This window comes from Peromyscus californicus, unplaced genomic scaffold (genome assembly GCF_007827085.1).
Source record: "Peromyscus californicus insignis strain IS unplaced genomic scaffold, ASM782708v3 Scaffold_11__1_contigs__length_118956290, whole genome shotgun sequence".
Taxonomy (NCBI): Eukaryota; Metazoa; Chordata; class Mammalia; order Rodentia; family Cricetidae; genus Peromyscus; species Peromyscus californicus.
In genome coordinates this window covers 3,440,288-3,459,325 of record NW_026294402.1, presented here as the reverse complement: position 1 = coordinate 3,459,325, position 19,038 = coordinate 3,440,288, and the positions used below count along the sequence as shown (strand labels likewise).

The 19,038-nt window shown below is 40.6% G+C and overlaps 1 protein-coding gene and 1 pseudogene across 4 annotated transcripts in view; one reads left to right on the top strand and one right to left on the bottom strand.

The window, feature by feature from the left end:
- Positions 1-19,038, bottom strand: part of Pdgfd (platelet derived growth factor D) — a 219,810-nt gene that overhangs the window by 95,243 nt on the left and 105,529 nt on the right. The window lies entirely within an intron of this gene.
- Positions 10,941-12,818, top strand: LOC128118863 (proteasome subunit alpha type-7-like; annotated as a pseudogene).

Genomic DNA, 19,038 nt, shown 5'->3' with positions numbered 1-19,038 from the left:
AGGGTCTAGAGACCTGGTAGTTCCCATAAGGACAGAGTCTCAGTGACATACTTCCTACCACTTAAGGTTTCCAGAACATTCTAAAGTAATGTTACCAGCTAGAACAGGGATTAAATACAGGATTCTATGGACGACAGTTTACAGAACCATAACAAACTCTGGTGTGTGGGATTGGACAGCCAGAAAAGATGAATACCCCAGTGACCCGAAAAATGATCTTCATGGGCTAAAAGTATTTTCTTCACTATATTTGACCATACACAGATCTCAGGACAAACGTAACGTATACTAACATAAGAAGCACATTGCTGATTATGTGAGGTGTGCATTATGTCTGCATTTAATAAGTAAGTTATATAGCATATAATTTATAGTCATACTTAAATAGTCAAGAAGCTACATGGCTTTAGTGCTATTTACAGGCTCTGTCATTTGAATATCATTGTTTTCCTGAGTTCTAAAAATATCTTTTTTTTTCTCATCTCAAAATTTTAAAACAAGGAAGTATTATTCTTACAGGTTATTACTGGTTTGTTAGGAAGAGGAGCAAGTTAGGACACAGTTGTAATGTCTTGGTATGTGTCAATTTAGTAATGGTAAGAAGACAGTTGCCCATTTGATTTCAATCTCAGATATCTTCTTTAATGTTGCCAAGTACGCATGCATATAACATATTTGGATATTTAACTACCATTTGTAACATCTTTATGAAAAATGCAACATGGTAGGATGCAGACAATCATAAAAATGTAATGAAACTTAAGATCCAGGTATACACAAAGATGTATCCATATTTGTTGGTAAAGACTCAAGGAGCTTATGGAATCACAGAGCTGGGATGAGGTACACAAGTAATGCTACTGTGATTTGTTATTGATAGTCTACAATCACTACCCACATCATAAAATAAAATCAAAGCCAGCAGAAATCAGGGACCATCTCAATTTGTCATAGAACTCTCCAACTTCTGAGAGACTGAAGTCGATAAATCCCACATTGTGACAATGCTTAGTACCTGCTCGGCAAAAGCTGGTGACTTTCAAGGAGAATAAGCACTTAGTCATGTCTAGCAGCCAAGGATGATAGAACGGAATGATGAACAGGAAATGTGGACAAATTCTCCAGCATTACCTGTTAGCCTTTAAAATACCATCAAGTCCTACAATGTTCACTAACCAAATCAAGACACCTTATTACTTAGAGGACCCTGCTACCTTAAAGCTCTGAATCAATACTGAGGGACACAGATGTTTGGGAGGACCTTGGAGTCTCTGTGTGAGGGCTCGCATTTGGACTCACACTGTTACAAATGGATGTACCCAGTTATCATTTTACTGCAAAGGGCTCTGGGTGCTTTTCATGTAGATCTTCTTTCTCCTCAAAGCCATTACTGGATCGAGGCACTGTCAGGCACAGGTAGTGCTTCAGAATGACGTCTTCTGAGTCCCTGTTCAGTCTCAGGCTTATATGTGTCACCCAGCACTGCTGTTACCTGGACTGCAGAGTACCTCTAGGAGTTCTTGTCTTAGCTAGAAAATTCACACCATGTGGTTGTCTTTGCCAGCACAGAGCAGAGGACTAACCTACACCTCAGTGGGTGCTATTACAAAGTTGTTTTTCTCTCTCCCATGCTGTGTCCCCACTCCCCATTGGTGAGGTTCCATTCTCTCTCTCACACTGCAGCTCAGGCTCTGGTTGTAGAGATTCACAGCGGCAGCAGCAGCAGCAGCAGCAGCAGCAGCAGCAGCAGCAGCAGCAGCAGCAGAAACCAGGAACTGATTGACTCACTGATTGCTTCAGTACTGCATGTTTTGTTTGCTTGTCTTTTTGTGGTGCTAAGGACCAAAGCCTATGGAAATATTTTACCCATGAGCTATAGCCTTGTGTGTGTGTGTGTGTGTGTGTGTGTGTGTGTGTGTGTGTGTGTGTGTGTGTGTGCCAAACGTCCATGAGGAAAAGAGGAGGGCGACAGCAGTTACAGGTGGTTGTGAGCCACTGGATGTGGGTCCTCTGCAAGAGCAGCAAGTGCTCTTAACTGCTGAGCCATCTCTTCACACACACACACAGTACTTTTTAAATGCTGCTGCTCACATTCTACTGGTGGCCTATGAAAATGAAATGGTCACACCCAGCTTCCAATAAGTGACTGGAATCATGAAATTACTAAAATCAGGTGATCAAGTGCAAACTGAATGCTGTTATGGTCCATTTGCTTCTCACATGCTGGATGTAAAAACTCAGTCTCATTTCCCTTCTGACCTTTTGTTTTAAACAACTGCGAAAATGAATTTCCACATGCCAAGTAACATTCCGTAATTGTTTTACTATAAATTATTGCAATGATGTTGGCAGAGATGATGAAAACTATAGGTTGAAACTTGATAACTAGGAAAGAAGAAAAATAGTGTTGAGATGCTAGGAAACTATACTTGAGCACCCCAAGTTCCTTAGATATACTGTCTTCTTGTGTTGAAAGAGAACAGATAGATTTTCCTCAATGCATAACCCTGAAAAGCGGTGGCTGCCTTCTTTTGGTGCTATCTTAAAGGAGTGTTCTAGGGGAGGGGGGTGGGAGGTAACTCAGCAGTCAAGAGCACTGGCTGCTCTTGCAGAGGACCTGGGTTGAGTCCCCAGCAACTACAACTAGTGGCTTACAGCCACCTACAACACTAGGTTCAGGGTATCTGACGTTCTCTTCTGGCTTCCAAGGGCATCACATTCATGTGGTGCATTTCCATACATGGAGGAATTTAAATACATTTTTAAAGGAATGATGCTAAGCCTGTATCTGCAATAATGAAAAGGAGAGGCAATGTGATTAGTTAACAGTCTGGCAGGTGTTTGGGGGAAAGAGATAAATACGGTTTTGCTATCCTCTTTGACAGTAACATTCTGTATTTCCTCATTGCTCTGGTTTTTTCTCTTGCTTGTTCAACAAGATTATGAATTTTTAGAGAGCAATATTTTTCATAGTAAGTATACAGTAATTACTTATTGAATGAATACTTGTTTATAATTTACTTAAAATCATTATCTAAAAGCCAAAAAACATATCTGGGCAAAATACATTTCTATAGCAAGCCACTTCAGAATTTCTAAGGATGCTAATTGAAACAATGCTTTTCACAAAAGCTAACATTTGCTAAATATGTCCCAGGCACTCCAACAATGCTTAGTTCAGGTAAAGCTGACAGTGACACAGATGGGTTTGTTCCTGTTATTTCCGATTGTTCAGAAATAAGCAAACTCTGGTAGATGAAAATTAAATTTCCATATAAACTCAGTCAATTGTGAGGGGATAGTTGAAAAACAAGGAGGCCAGTGTTCCCTTGATCTGATTCTCCGCTTCCTCTCAGTAGTTCATCACTGATCACTGCACGAAAGACTGGTTACACACAACCCTAGCATCAGGCGTGGTCCCTAGAACAGATTCCTATGTGCTTGCTGCATGAGTAAATAAATGAGGAATAAAAGAAATGTGTGGCTTGATGATACTTTAAAAGGAGATGTCTTACCCTCTGCAGTGGTTTAAATGACAAATGTTCCCATGGTCTCAGGCACTTGAACACTTGGCCCCAACTGGCTGGCAGTGCTGTTTAGGAAGGTTTAGGTGGCTCAGTATGTCACTGAGTACAGGCATTGAGATAAAAAACCTTACCTGGTTCCAGTTCACTCTCTCTCTTTCATGCTCTTGGTTCAGGATGTGAGTTCTGAACGAACTTCCTGCTCCTTTGACTGTGCCTGCTGCCTGCTACAATGCTGTCCCCACCATTTTGGACTCTGACGTTATGGAGTCATAAGCACAAATAAACTCTCTCTATTTCTTGTCTTTGGGCATGGTGCTTTATATCACAGCATTAGAAAGGTAACTAATAAACCATCCAAGATGGTTCTACTTAATGCCTGTAACCATCATTTTAAGCCAAACTGTGGTATCTGTTAGAAGTTCATGAGAGGAATTAATGTATTAAACAGCTTGGGTTTATCAATGTATGATCTTTGGAGTGTACACATCCAATAAACTGCCAAATAGGGAACCTATAAATATTCTAACACATATTATCTTTTATGGATTTTTCAAAATGCTTATCATATATTCCTGGCTGATGAACTATGTGACAGAGCCAGGCAAACTTGCTTTCTTATTAGACTGCTCCCATGACAAGTTATAGTTACTTTTCCAGATGAGTTATAAGAAATAGGTCTAGCCCTTAATAAGGAACAATGTATGTTTAATAAATATAGAAAATGCAGGGAAGCCAAGTATATATGTTACTAAAAAGAATCAGTTTATGAATTCAAAGTGACATTCCCACACTTAATGAGCTTTGGAAAAAGTGACTAATACATAGTATTGGTTTGAATTCTCCAGCAACCCATATATGAATAATAATCAGACAATTTCTTATACAACCAACAGAAAACAATAAGCTATTATCTGAGATAACATTCAAAGTATACATTCTACATATACTTATTGAGAACATAAAAAGCCTTGGGCGAGAAATCAGAGCTGCATACCAATGGTGAGAGGGACCAATGCTTTCATCCTACATATAATTGCCACTGAGCAAGGTGGAGAAATCTTCTGTCTGCTTGGTCTATTATTGCTGCAGAAGCAAAGAAAAAAGTAACCTCTCCATTGAATCATCTAAAGGCCTCAGTGCATCTGCTCTTTACAGCTCTCGCAGATGATCCTTTTAAGTTCATAAACCATGAGTCCTTGCTTTCAGAATGTATGAAGTGAAGAAGCTCTAAATAAGAATATCAAATTCTGAAGCACTCACAGTAGAATTCTGATTTGTAAATTGTGTTGAGTTACCAGTCTTCTCTGAGATTGTCACAGATTCCAGGCTATGAAAAGCCAGATAACGCAACAGGACTCTCTTTTCCTTCGTAGATTGACAGGCAACTACTAGGGGGAAAATGGAGATTTTGTTTACTCTTAGAGTCTCAGGTGTGAACACAGCTACGGTTGAAGGTAATCTAAGAAAAAGAGCAATTTTAAAGTTGAAGGGCTGCAGGTAACCTCTTTCAGGACTTCACAGGGAAAAGGAGGCACACTGCTTCTGCACTGCAGCACAGGAAGCAGCTGAGAACACCTGTGCTCATAAGAAATATGCACACTTAACATTTTCCTTAAATAAAACATTACATTCAGGAGCATGCTTTTTTTTAGCAAGTATGTCTTTACACTAGACTTAAAAACTATATCTCATAAATGTGAAACTGAATAAATATCAAACTACATAGGCATTAGTATACAATAACTCTCCAGGGCGGCACATTTCACCAAATTACAGTATCACATGAAAATTTTGCATGGTTGTTTAATTTAGGTATTGATACATTTTACATTTCTATTTTCACTTTTGCCTAAAAACAGAGTCCACACAGCATCCTTTGATGCATATAAAGAGCTCATATGGAAACATCACATTGAATACCAGCTGGGTTTTTCTCCTGATTCCATATTTGTGCCACAGTGTCCAAAACCTTGGGAGAAACATGTTTTCTCTTAGTTTATCAGTTTGAAAAGAGAAGTAAGCTCTCAAGAATAAGTTTTTACATGACTCCTACTGGGGTTTTGCACTATAATGTATATCATAGTGGCAAATTATCAAGTGCTGTTTAGACTTATTGGAAAAAGACAGTGGGAGCAAAAGGGCCTTCTCTGTCTCCCCTGAGACTCTCTACCCAAAGATGGGATGGTTACCGAACTGTGACAAGAAGCAGCAAAAAGGCCGAAGAGTTAAAATGTGTCCTTGTGAACTTCTAGAACAGAGTTCATTACTGTGGATACAATAAAAAAAAATCAAGGCATAGGTAAGAGAAACTGGAGGTTCAGCCATGGGCAGTTCAGCCACGGAGAGAAGGCTCAACCAGGCTCTCAACTCAAGCTGACTGCCTGAACCTCTCCAGTCAATTTCTTCTAGAGGTATGGAAATTTCAAATTTGATAATGATACTTCTGTGTGTTCCCTGAGCCAAGCCACTCCAACCACCTCTGCTGGATGCTGTACCAACTCCTGAGTTGATGGTCATTTGCTATCTGCTTCATCTTTATCTGCTACTTGGTATCTGTTCCTTACATTGGTTTGCTATGTACTTAATACATTCACCCATTAAAGAATGGCTATTGTGGTTCACTCTCCACATCATAGCAAACATGCACACAGGAGAGAACATCTTCTCTATTTGAATAGAACCATATGTTCAACTCCCTACTGATCTTGTTCCTTAATTATGGCTATCAAGGACCAAAGATCAAGATAAAAATGGCTTAAAGTATAAGTGTGATGAGTTTGTCACAAAGGAAGTCAGAGGTAGGTGCCTTCAGTTTGGGTTAATGCAGAGCTTTGTGAGCAGTCATGAGTCACCTGACATGTCTGTTATTACCTCCTGGGATAGAGTCTATATGGTGTTAATAGGAAAACCCTCTTCAGTTAGCATTATTAGCACATTTTCTTTTGCTGTGAAACATACATGGCAAGAAGCAATCTAAAGAAAAAAGTTCTACACTGGTTCAAGGGAATACATTCCATCTGGGTAGAAAAGGCATGACATAAGCCAGAGTAGGAGGCTGGTTGACTGGCCACAGTATATTCACAGTCAGGAAGAGTGGTGTTGATCCATAGCATGCCCAATTATCTTTATCCTTTTTATTCAGATCAGGATCCCAACCCATAAAATGACGTGGATCTTTCCACCTCAGTTAACTTAGCCTCTACCACCCTTCTCCTTCACAGACCTTGCCAGAGGCTTGTCTTCTAGAGGAATCTAGATGCCATGAAACTGACAATCAATGTTAACCATCACAGCATGTCACAACTACAAAGGAATGTTAGTTCCCTGAAGAAGTTCGGTGAAGAAATCTTTGCTCATTTTCTCAATAGTCTGACATCTCTGTGCAGAGTGGGATATTTTTGTCCCCTTTGAAATCATAAGCTGCTTGGTGATCTTGTAAGGGAGCAGAGCCTTCTGAGAGATACTTAGGTCATATGGGCAGAGCCCCCATGGACAGATTAGTGACTTCATGAAGGAATACCTAGAGATACCCTTGACATTTTCTACCAAATTAGAGCATGGTGAAAAGACATTGCCAGTGACCCAGGAAATGACCCTCACCAGATATCAGATCTACTGGTACCCTGACCTCGGACTTCCCGATTTCCAGAACTATGGGAAATAAATGAAGTTTCTGTTATTTATAAGCCATTCCTTTTGTTGCAGCAATACAAACAACTAAAGCACACACTGCCTCCTTATACCTGGAGTCTTTTTCCTGTATGTTTTATCATCCAGTTTATACAAATCAATGCTAGGAATTAAGTAAGTGGAGTCTTAGCCCACTTGAATGTCAGTCTTCCTCTCTTACCTTCTCCTGTTCTGACCAATCTTATGACCGAATCTTTCTTAGTTAGGGTTTCTATTGCTGTGAAGAGATACTATGACCACGACAACTCTTCTTTTCTTGTAAAGGAAAACCATTTAATTAAAGTGGGTTACATTTTCAGAGGTTTAGTCCATTATCATCATGGTGGGACAAGGTGGCATTCAGACACACATGGTACTGGAGAAATAGCTGGGTGTCCTACCTCTTGACTTGTAGGCAACAGGAAGTAGTCTAAGATAGCATGTGTGGTTTGAGAATATGAGACCTCAAAGCCCAACTCCATGGTGACACAACTCCTCCAACAAGGCCATACCCACCTCAAAAAAAGCCACACCTCCTAATAGTGCCACTCCCTTTATGGGCCATTTTCTCTCAAACTACCACATCCCACTTCCTGGTCCCCACGGCTTGTAGCCATATTATAGTGCAAAAACCGCATTCAGTCCAATTTCAGAAGTACCCATGGTCTATCACAGTCTCAAACTTGTTTAAAAGTCTGAAGTTCAAAGTCTTTTCTGAGATTCATACAATCTTTTAGCTGTAATCCTCTGGAAAATAAAAGTCAAAAAGCAGATCACATATTTCCAACATATGATGGCACAGGATATACATTACTATTCCCAAACATAGGGAAGGGAGAATAGTGAGGAAAGTACAGGACCAAAGCAAGACCAAAAACCAACTGGGCAAACTCCAAACTCTGCATCTCTGTGTCTGATATCAAAACACTCTTCAGATCTCCAACGCTTTTCAGCTTTGTTGACTGCAGCACACGTCTTTCACTTGGGCTGATTCCTCTCCCTGTTAGCAGCTTTCCTCAGCAGGTATCCCACTCTGGCATCTCCAACATCGTGAGGTCTCCAAGACAATCCAGGCTTCTTCTTCACAGCTTCATACAATGGCCTCTCTGGGCTTCCATTCAGGGACACCCCTGACACATGCCTGGCCTCAGCAGCTTTCCTTAGCCACAGAGACAAATTCCATAGCCTCCTTCTATCTCTAACTCCAGAACCATGTGGCTGAAGCTGCTAAGTTCTGCTGCTTACTGGGCCTGGAACATGCCCCCCTTGTTCAATTACATCTTCATCAACTTTCTGGTTTTGGTAGTTTTCTTCACTGGCTAAGCTTGGGTGTCCTGAAACTAGATCTCTAGACCAGGCTGTCCACAAATTCAGAGATCTACCAGCCTGTGCCTTGCTGGGATTAAAGGCATACACCACCACACTTGGCTCTAAGCTTTTCTTTAGTTCCTTTTCACAACTTGGGAACTTAGCTGGGTGGGATATTACCTTGAGGTCACCACTCCCTTTATTCCATTTCTTAATCTGTTTATCTCATTGAATACAGGGCTTAGCTCCATTTCACTTTATGGTGCTTTTTTTCTACTCAAATAATTTTCGTTGCTCAGCTTGCTCCTTTTCATTATATATCTTCATTAGAGTTAATAACTATTAACACTAGTAACCACACAACAGAGTCTATGCTGGGGAATTAACCAAAATCTCTTCACTTTAGCCTTAGGCAGACTCTCTGAACAAGGGCAAATGGCAGCCACTTCCTACACCAAAGTATCACAAGAATGATCTCTAGGCAACATACTAAAATTCTTCTTCTCCCAAACCCCTTGAGCCATCTCCCCACAGTCTAAATCACTCTTAGCAGCATTCTCTTGCATGCTCCTACTATTGTGGCCCATTAAGCAGCACTAGAAGCATTCCACTCCTTTGTAACCCAAACTCCCAAAGTCCCTATTCCTCCAGACAAAAGCATGGTCAGGTATATCACAGCAATACTCCAGTCCCTGGTATCAACTTCTGTCTTGATGAGAAATTCTTTTGTTGTGAAGAGACACAATGACTGTGGTAACACTTATACAGCAAAAACATCTAATTGGGGCTGGCTTATGTTTTTGAAAGATTTAGTCCACTATCATCATGGTGGGACATGGTGGCATGCAGGCAGACATAGTGCTGGAGAAGTAGTCAATTGTCCTACATCTTGACTTGCAGGCAACAGGAAGTGGTTGGAGACACTGGATGTGTCTTGAGCATATGTAAGACCCCAAAGCCCGCCTCCACAGTGACACATTTCCTCCAACAAGGCCACATCTCCTAATAGCGTCACTCCCTTTTGTGAACATTTTCTTTCAAACTACCATAAAACCCATCACCAAAAGTCCTTTTAACTAATAAACTTCATGAACCCCACACACTTATACATGGAAATGTCCCATAAGCAATAATTAAAATGGGGAAATATTATTGTTTTCCTCTATCAAGGCAACTATTAGTGTGTGATATGCCTTTCAAAGACTTATACTGGAGGTATTGCTTATGTCTATTATTATTACAGGGGCTTGAGATGTAACCCAGTGATAGAACACTTCCCAAGCATGCCCAAGACTCTGATTCAGTCTCTGGCACTGCAAACCAAAAGAAAGCAAAGTGAGACAAAAGAAAAAAGAAATTTTAGTACATACACCAAGGTGATAACTTTTGTAAAAACTAGCATCTCCAAATACCTATGAGAGACTGACAGGTCAGTGCCCACTGTTGGTTACATTACAGACAATTTCATAGCTATTGCTGAAGATGCTATTTTGTAAGGTCTAACATTGCCATTTTAATGTGCAGAGAAATGTGAAATGTGTTACAGTGGCTATTGCTGTTATTACTTGTAAATAATTATGAGAAGTGGGTTTTTTAGTTTGTTTATTTCATAGATAGATATTTAGATGTAGGAAATTAAGATTACCATTGTATATGGCAAGGTTGGAAGGATAAACAAATTTCTTAGGTATTCTGATGGAAATATTGGCTCTGCTTGAAACACTAATTTTTTTCCTTTACCCTCACTTCGCAGACTGAAACCTTTGGCAAACAAAATCTGTTTTTTTTTTCCTTGTGACTTAATGTTGATGGGAAATATAGGTCCTTTCAAGAAAAATAAACAAATGTAGCTCAGAATATCCTGAAGGCAGGGCATGGATATGTGAACACACACACACACACACACACACACACACACACACACACACACACACAGAGAGAGAGAGAGAGAGAGAGAGAGAGAGAGAGAGAGAGAGAGCGAGAGCGAGCGAGAGAGAGAGAGAGAGAGAGAGAGAGAGAGAGAGAGAGAGAGAGAGAGAGAGCTGAAGAAGATAGGCTAGCCATGCCTTCCTTAGCTGAACAAGATCATTGCAGTTTTGAAGCTAGATTCACACACATTCTATTCAAATTCATGTAGGGAAATCTTCCTGGCAAATTTCTGCACACTCAGATGCCTCTGAGAGCACTGCTCAGCTCCCATGATCCCCTTGCTGTGCGTAGTACCAGGGGTGTCCTGCCATTCCTGTTGCTCAGGGTGAGTTTGAGCCAGCTGTCCCCACACCATCCATGTGTGCATTCCTAGTCTTCACTCATTCCAACTGTTAGGATATGTTGTGATGATCAGCTGTAAATGTCAATATTCCATGACGAGAATCACCCAGGAAGAGTCTTAATTGAATAATTATCTTAATCATCTTGCCCTTTGGGCATGCCCGTGGAGTTGTCTCAACTGTTAACTCACCTAGCCTACTGTAGGCTGCTCTTTCCCCAGCCAGACCCTCAGTGTATGAGTGAAGAGACTGGCTAAGCAGGCAGGCAGCATAGGTGCATTCCTTCCTCTCCACGCTTGACTGTGGATGTGATGAGAGCAACATCACAGTTGTTTCCTCCTGTGAAGCCGGAATTGTAGCCCGAATAAGCTGTGTCCTGCCTCATGTTGCTTTTTGTTAGGATATTTTATGACAGTGACGGAAGTGAAAGCAGGGTATCTGTTCCTCTGTATCTCCCATGCCTCAAGTGTGGTCTGCTTTGATAACTCTTCTTCCTGTTTTGTGAATCCCACCCCCTCTCCGTCTCAGATCATCCTGACATTCCTCCTCATTTTACTGCATATTATTAGTGATGCTGATTAGTGCTTTTTCTCTGCTGGCTAGGATTCTCTTCTCTAAAGCATGGGAAGGATTCCTCCTTTTGCCTGTTCTTCTGCCACAGACCTCTGTACCACCATCCAAGCTCTTCCTTGAATCAGGTTCTTTATGCAGAATGCACACTCTCCAGCTCCTCCCCAGCAAACTGCCCTCCTCCCCTTTTGTGGACACCATCTTTTATGTGCATTGTAGCCTTTTCTGGTCCTTAAACACACATTATACTTTGCATTTTCTATGTGGATGGCATTATTTTTAGCTGGTTCTTTCAGAAGCTGCACGATGTCAGATTACATTTTCTTGAGTCAACATTCTACATCCAGCATCTGGTACAGAGTTGACTAAAAAAAAGTCAGCCTTGAGCCTCAAATGAATAACATGGTACCTGTCTCAAGTGAGTTCGGCATCACCTGACAAAAAAATGATTCAATACTGGTTACAGTTTTTTTTCCTTATAGTCATCAAATTCTTCCACACTATAAATTTCACAAGGTTAATGATTTACTTGAATTTATTAATTTGGGGAAAGTTTGATGGTACAAATTACAGAGTAAGAGATATGGAAGACATAAATCCTCACAAAATACAGAGCTGGGAAAATCAAACATATTGAATCCTGAATAAAAATACCCCAAATTGGTCTGCGAAAATCAAACATATTGAATCCTGAATAAAAATACCCCAAATTGGTCTGCAGTGATGAGTTACGACCTCTCCATTACTGTCTTCTCACCCATTGGCCACCTCTTCCAAGTGGGAAGCCATGCAGAAGATGTCAAGAAGGGCTCCACCATGGTTGGTGTCTGAGGAAGGGACATTGTTGCTCTTGGTGTGGAAAAAAAATAATTGCCAAGCTAGAAGATGAAAGAACAGTATGGAAGGTCTGTGCTTCAGAACATAATGTCTGTATGGCCTTTGCAGGCCTCATTGCTGATGCAAGGATAGTCATCAACAGAGCCTATGTACAGTACCAGAGCCACTGACTGACTGGAGGATCCAGTCACTGTGGAGTACATCACCTGCTACATTATTGGTCTGAAGCAGCACTACACCAGAGCGATGGGTACAGGTCATTTGACAACTCTGCCCTCATTGTGGGTTTTGACTTTGATGACACCCCCAGACTATCAACCTGACCCCTTGGGTACATACCATGCTTGGAAGGTCAATGCCATAGGCTGGAGCACCAAGTCAGTGCATGAATTCCTGGAGGAAAGCTACACAGATGATAAGACAGATTATCTGACCATCAAACTAGTGACCAAGGCACTTCTGGAAGTGGTCCAGTCAGGTGGCAAAAACATTGAAAAAACATTTTGTCTTGAGGCAGAATCACCCCCTTAATATTCTAAATCCTGAAGAATTTGAAAAGTTTGTTGCCAAAAAAAGAAGAAAAGAGGAGGAGGAGGAGGAGGAGGAGGAGGAGGAGGAGGAGGAGGAGGAGGAGGAAAAGACGAAACAAAATAAAGTATTTTGATGAAGTGAACATTGGTTGGAACAGCTTTCAGCCTCAGTATTGTGTGGTTCTCTGTCTACTTGTCCAAGAGCTAAAAAAAGATCTACATTTTTTTAACTTAAAAAGAAGCCTAAAATTATGACATGCATCCTGATGTAGTATGGTAAGGAACATTGTGTACAAGTAAAATGTTTGCCCTGAGCATGGAGAAAAACAAATGTCCGGGCACAAGTCACGTTAGCTAGCACTGTTGGAAAAGAACAAATAGTGATGCACATTGTCTCTGCAAAGAAATGTGTGGGTCTTTAAACTTTGTTTTGATTCTTTCTAGATTTCACATAATGCATCCCGATCCCACTCATCTCCTTGTCCCCTCGCATCCTCCCTCTGTCCTTGCAACCTCCTCCCCCAACCCCCAAAATAAGCCAAAACAAAATTTAAAAGTGTAGCCAAACAAACAAACAAATCTGAGTGTGGAAGCTGTAGTGCAGCCCAGTGAGTCACACAGTATACCCATTAGTCCACACATTTTTCACTTGTTCATTGCTGCAGGTGGGAAAGCTGGCCTCTGAGGCATGTGAAGGAAGAGCTGGTCCTGTCCCTCAGCAGCTGCAGCAATCAAGAGAGGCAGGCCATGCTCCTTACCAGGGCAAAACAGTAGAACTGGCCCTGGTGGTGTGAGTGTGAGTGTGCGTGTGAGGCGATTGCAAGGGCCGGAGAGCATGAGAATTGGTCCTGTTTCTTGCTGCCTGCTGCACTGGGTCAGCTAGCTGGAGCAGTGCTGGAGACCTCACCCTGGTGGTGGTGATGAGGGAAAGTTGGCTGACTGGCTGGCTGATCAACCTAGCTACCACCCAGGCCCAGAACCAAACCTATAAGTTACCCTACTCCAACATCCACCTCATCCATGAACTGCTGGAGTGAGAAATGTGTTTGAATGGAGTTTCCTCCACTACATTTGTCCTTGTAAAGACATCTGTAATCTAGGTGCTGGTTTCTTCATTTGTAAAATAGTGACAATAAAAACTTCTTTACAGGACTGCTATAAACACCCTGGAAATGTGGACACTTTTTCAGCAAATGCAAAGCAGCACAGAAAAGTCATTAAGACGAGAAGACAGAGATAACACAGAAGACTGAACACCAGCTGAGCCCTGGGAGTCAGAGGGTGGAGCGGCCATCTTTAGGACAGTTTAGCAGCAGCAGCAGGCACAGAAGCAGATGCAATGAGATGCAGAGATGTAGATATGCATTCGATGCTTGAACTTCACTCTCCTTGACATTGTTTTTAGACATATTAGGCTTGAGAGCTAGTTCATTACCTTTTTTCTAGTAAGTTTACGATGATTGCGACAGTCTAAAGAACACATTGAAAATATAAAATCCATAACGTATCACCAAATTCTCTTCATTTAGTGTCTCCTAATGTATTATAAATGATTTATTGATAATTTCTAAATGAAAATTGAAAATTTTGGGGTTGCCAAGATGGCTTAGTGGGTAAAGGTACCTGCCACCAGGCCTGATGATTTCAGTTCAATTCCAAGGATCCACGTGGTGGAAAGAGAACAGACTCCTGTGGGTTTTCCTCTAACCTTCACAGGCATGGCGTAGTGTGAATGCACGCACACACACGCACGCACACACACACACACGCACACACACACACACGCACACACACACGCACACACACGCACACACACACACACACGCACACACACGCACGCACACACACACACGCACACACACACACACGCACACACACACACACGCACACACACACACACACACACACACACACACAAATAAGAATGTAAAAAATAAAGATTTACTTTAAAAGTTCTAGTTTAACAAGAATGAGAAAATCCATAGGGAAGTACAAGTATTTATCACAATAATTTTAAATTGTTATACTTTGAACAGATACTTACACACTTAAAGAAACAAAAATTTTTCATGAATGTGTGAAAACAGGCAGAGGGGTGTGTATTTTACAATTTAAATTTACAAAAATGCCCCTATCTTAAGAATACTAGGCTGAGGAAATGGTTACATTTTGCATTTTATTTTTCATGCATTTTTATAGAATTGCCACATATTGTATCTGTCCCACCACATGAGATTCCCTCCATGAACGTCTACAACTAAGGAAATGGTTCTAAAACACAGGAATGTCAATAAAAAGACATCAAGTTCATTCCATCTTAGGTTCATTCTGGGTACTTAAATGATTCATTAGTCGTGGGGAACTCACTCTGGGTTACAGGCCCTGTCTTCCCGTACACTCTGGGGCTAGAGGGCTTCTCTGCACTGTACTAAGAACCAGGGGCCAGGTTGAAGTCAAGGTGAACTTTTTCCCTAATGGACACCTTCTTTCTACAGAAACATCTTTAGCAAATCAAGTAAGTATTTTTAGTTGCAATTAATCTAGGCATGACTAACATTTTTTTATTCCTTATCTGTAGACTAAAAATAAAGGCTCAGATAATGACACCCACCCATGTATCACATCTGGGCTGTGGTTGCTTCAGGAATGCAAGCAATGAAGTGATTCTTCAAGGTCTGACTCACTAGCAAGGAACTGTTACTAAAATATCTTAAACAGCATTGTTGTGGTAGACGAATGCCCTGGGGGTCAGTTCCTGAGAAAATCCAGTGGTAAATTACATTGTTCCGTTTCATCTCTCTGTATTTTAAAAATTCTTTTAGGTCTTTGTGATGCCCTATGTAGGGTCATTGTTTCGGTTTCCTGCCTGCTGATGCTGGTGTTGAGAATGTGCCTTGACTGTGGTAAGAAAACTCAGGGGGAAGTACTAAGTCTGAGCCAAGCTTTAGGGTCCTCCAGTGTTTTCCTTTAAATCTCTCAAGCTTCCATGAGTGCCATGGACAGAACGTTCTACTGAGAGGGTGTTTGGCTAAGGGTTGCAGATATACAGAGAAGTTCTAGATCTAGCTTGAAGAGAGGAACTAGTACCATCCAAGCTATTAGAGGTTGGTCAAACCCCACTAACCCCAGATATGAAAGAGAATACATTATTTTTAGTTTAAGCCACTGAATTTTGAGATGTTTGTTCTACAGCTCAATATGCTAATAGCTAAGATGTACAAGAATAGTATGTTTCAAAATTTAAGACAGACAGGGCTATTGAAATGAATACTATTGGAAGAAAAATTTATACACCTTGGCCACAGCCATATTAAAAGTACTGATGACTGTGAGATCTGTGAGTGGCATATTCAAGTAGGTATTAACACCTCCTAATTTCATAAGTGCTGAAAACCCTCTTCAATGCTCCGAGACATGGGAACGACTATTCTTCCTGACTTTCTACCCTAGTTAGTTTAGCAAACAACAAAAGCAGAATGTAACACACAAAGGCAAGCTTTATTAATAAAAGAAGAATGTTTTGAAGTAGGCTATAACAGAAGACTTTAATTATTTACTACACAGTAAGAATTTCAGATAACACAGAATGTATGTAGACTGAAATATACTGACTATATTCATCTTGCTTCATTAAAATAGTTACACAGCGGCAAGTGTAGAGTTTATATCCGCAGTGTGGATTCAGTTGATCACCTACTTTTTGTGTGCTTTAAAATTCTAACTTAATAGGCTCCCTCAGGACATTGTTTAAGATTAGTAGTTGATTGAACTCCCTTTGGAAGATCACTGCATTAATTTATGCAGTCTGAAAAGACTGGACAAACTGAACTGCTTCTAGAATAATGCTTTCATAATTATTGTTTAGAAGTGCCACATTACCATAGCCTATACTTTTTGTGCCACTCACAAGTGACAGATTTTACCTCTCCAATTTTTCTAATGTCTGTTTCCAAAACATGTGGTCCCAACCATATGATAAGAAAGGAACAAGCTGACCTTAAAACTTACAAAAATAAGCCGGGCAGTGGTGGCGCACGCCTTTAATCCCAGCACTCGGGAGGCAGAGCCAGGCGGATCTCTGTGAGTTCGAGGCCAGCCTGGGCTACCAAGTGAGTTCCAGGAAAGGCGCAAAGCTACACAGAGAAACCCTGTCTCGAAAAAACAAAAAAAAAAAAACAAAAAAAACCCCAAAAAACTTACAAAAATAAGTGACATGATATTTTATCTTAGTTCCTGTGACTTCTATGTTAAGCCAAAATTTAGTACATATGTCTGACAAATATGTACATTTAGGTATATATACAAACACACACTGGAATGTGTAGTCTACTTTTGGTCTACTAAAATCTCCTGGATTCCATTGAGTAATGACTATATAAAGTGTAAAGATTTTCAGTTTATTTTCTTGAAGGCTTGTTGATATATATTTTCAGATAGTCAAGAAGTGAAAAATATGGAACAAATTTTGCCCAAAGAAATAGAACATAGATATACAAACCTTTGAATTGGCAACCACAGACAATTCTGTGGGAACTAATGTAATAAAATGGTTACAGTCATTTCGGGTGTGTGTGGGCTCCCCAGAGTGGAATGCCCCACTTTTTAAGGTTTTGTATATAATTAAAATTCTGATGCAGATACAACCTCAAGTATCTTCTGGTAAAAGGTATAATTAAGTAACCCAGAGCTCTTGTAAGTAAGACCTGCAAGATAAGCAAGAATTCTGCCATGCCATCAGTCCCCTGCCTCTGTCTGCACTCCCAATTCAGGGCTCCTGCTCACTGCAGCTCCTTCTCTCTCTCTCTCTCTCTCTCTCTCTCTCTCTCTCTCTCTCTCTCTCTGTCTCTCTCTCTCTGTCTCTCTCTATCACACACACACACACACACACACACACACACACACACACACACACAAAGTATTTATTTATTATGTATAGTGTTCTGTCTGCACGTATCTCTTCAGGGCAGAAGAGGGCACCAGATCTCATTACAGATGGTTGTGAGCCACCATGTGGTTGCTGGGAATTGAACTCAGGACCTTTGGAAGAGCACACAGTGCTCTTAACCTCTGAGCCACCTCTCCAGCCCTCCTTGTCCCTCTTAATCTCAGAGTTTCAGCATCTTTTTTTGTAATTGAGGCTTTTTTCCTGTTCATTCATTTACCACAGATAGATTCACAGAACCATCTTCAAAGACTCCTACTGGGAGGCATTGAAGAAGTGTTGATTTTGAGCACCTGGGATAAGAGCATTGGCGATTCTAGCAAGAGGCCTTACTGTAGTATATAAAAGCGTGATATTGATCCATTCTGATAAACTGCAACATTTCTCTGAGTGTCCAGGCCTAATATCACATAAAGACAATCTTGTGCTAAGAAACACATTATGGAGCCATAAAGTTTAAGTAAACGTGGTGTGGAGACACAGAGCTCAGCGCTTCTGATAATGAAATCTTACTTTAGTCACAATTTTCCACATGTAGTTTTACAGGCTGGCAGAAAGACTTGCATTTGATATGCATCACTGGGCTTCTTTTAGGAGCAATTAGCAATTTCCCTGTACGTATAAAAGTCAAATTACCTCTAATATTAGCCATATTTTAATGTATGAACCCAGCACAGCTAAGAAAGTGGTATTAAAATTTGCAACAAAATGATTAATGTTGATCATAAACATTTCTTCAAAGCATCCTTGCTTTTGACAAGCTCCTATAAACATGTGTGTCACATGTATAACATGTGTGTTAAATATATAACATTAATCAGACTCCCATGGTAAGAGATAAACTGATCAAGGACAGGGGCCCTCTCTGCAGCCCCAAACATTAAATTCTCTTAAAACATACAATTTGGCATTTAGTATGAAAATGAAGTTTTCATCTCTTTCAGTAGAGGATGGGGATATCAAATAGATGTTAATATCCTTGAACATATGCTTCAAGAATATATTTCAACATTCTATAATACAAAGAAAACAAAAAGATTTGAATTCACCAGCTGCCATGCTTTTGCTGACATTGCAAATGTAGCAGAAATGGTCAGAGCATATGAATTTTCTGCAGAGAACCACAGTGGGTTGACATTCAAACCGCATACACACAACTGCTGCTGAAGTCAGTGTCTCTAATGTTTGCTAATATTGTCAAAACAATGAGGCAGACACTGGGACCTCTGTCAAAAATGTGCATACAAATTACACATTTGCACACATAAGTGTCAACTCTGTTCAGTCTCCACAGAAGACCTGATTTTAAGATGCTGTGTGTAGAATATGGAACACGTTCTTACCCAGTTACACTGTCAACACAGTGTCATAAGTGATTGAAGCTA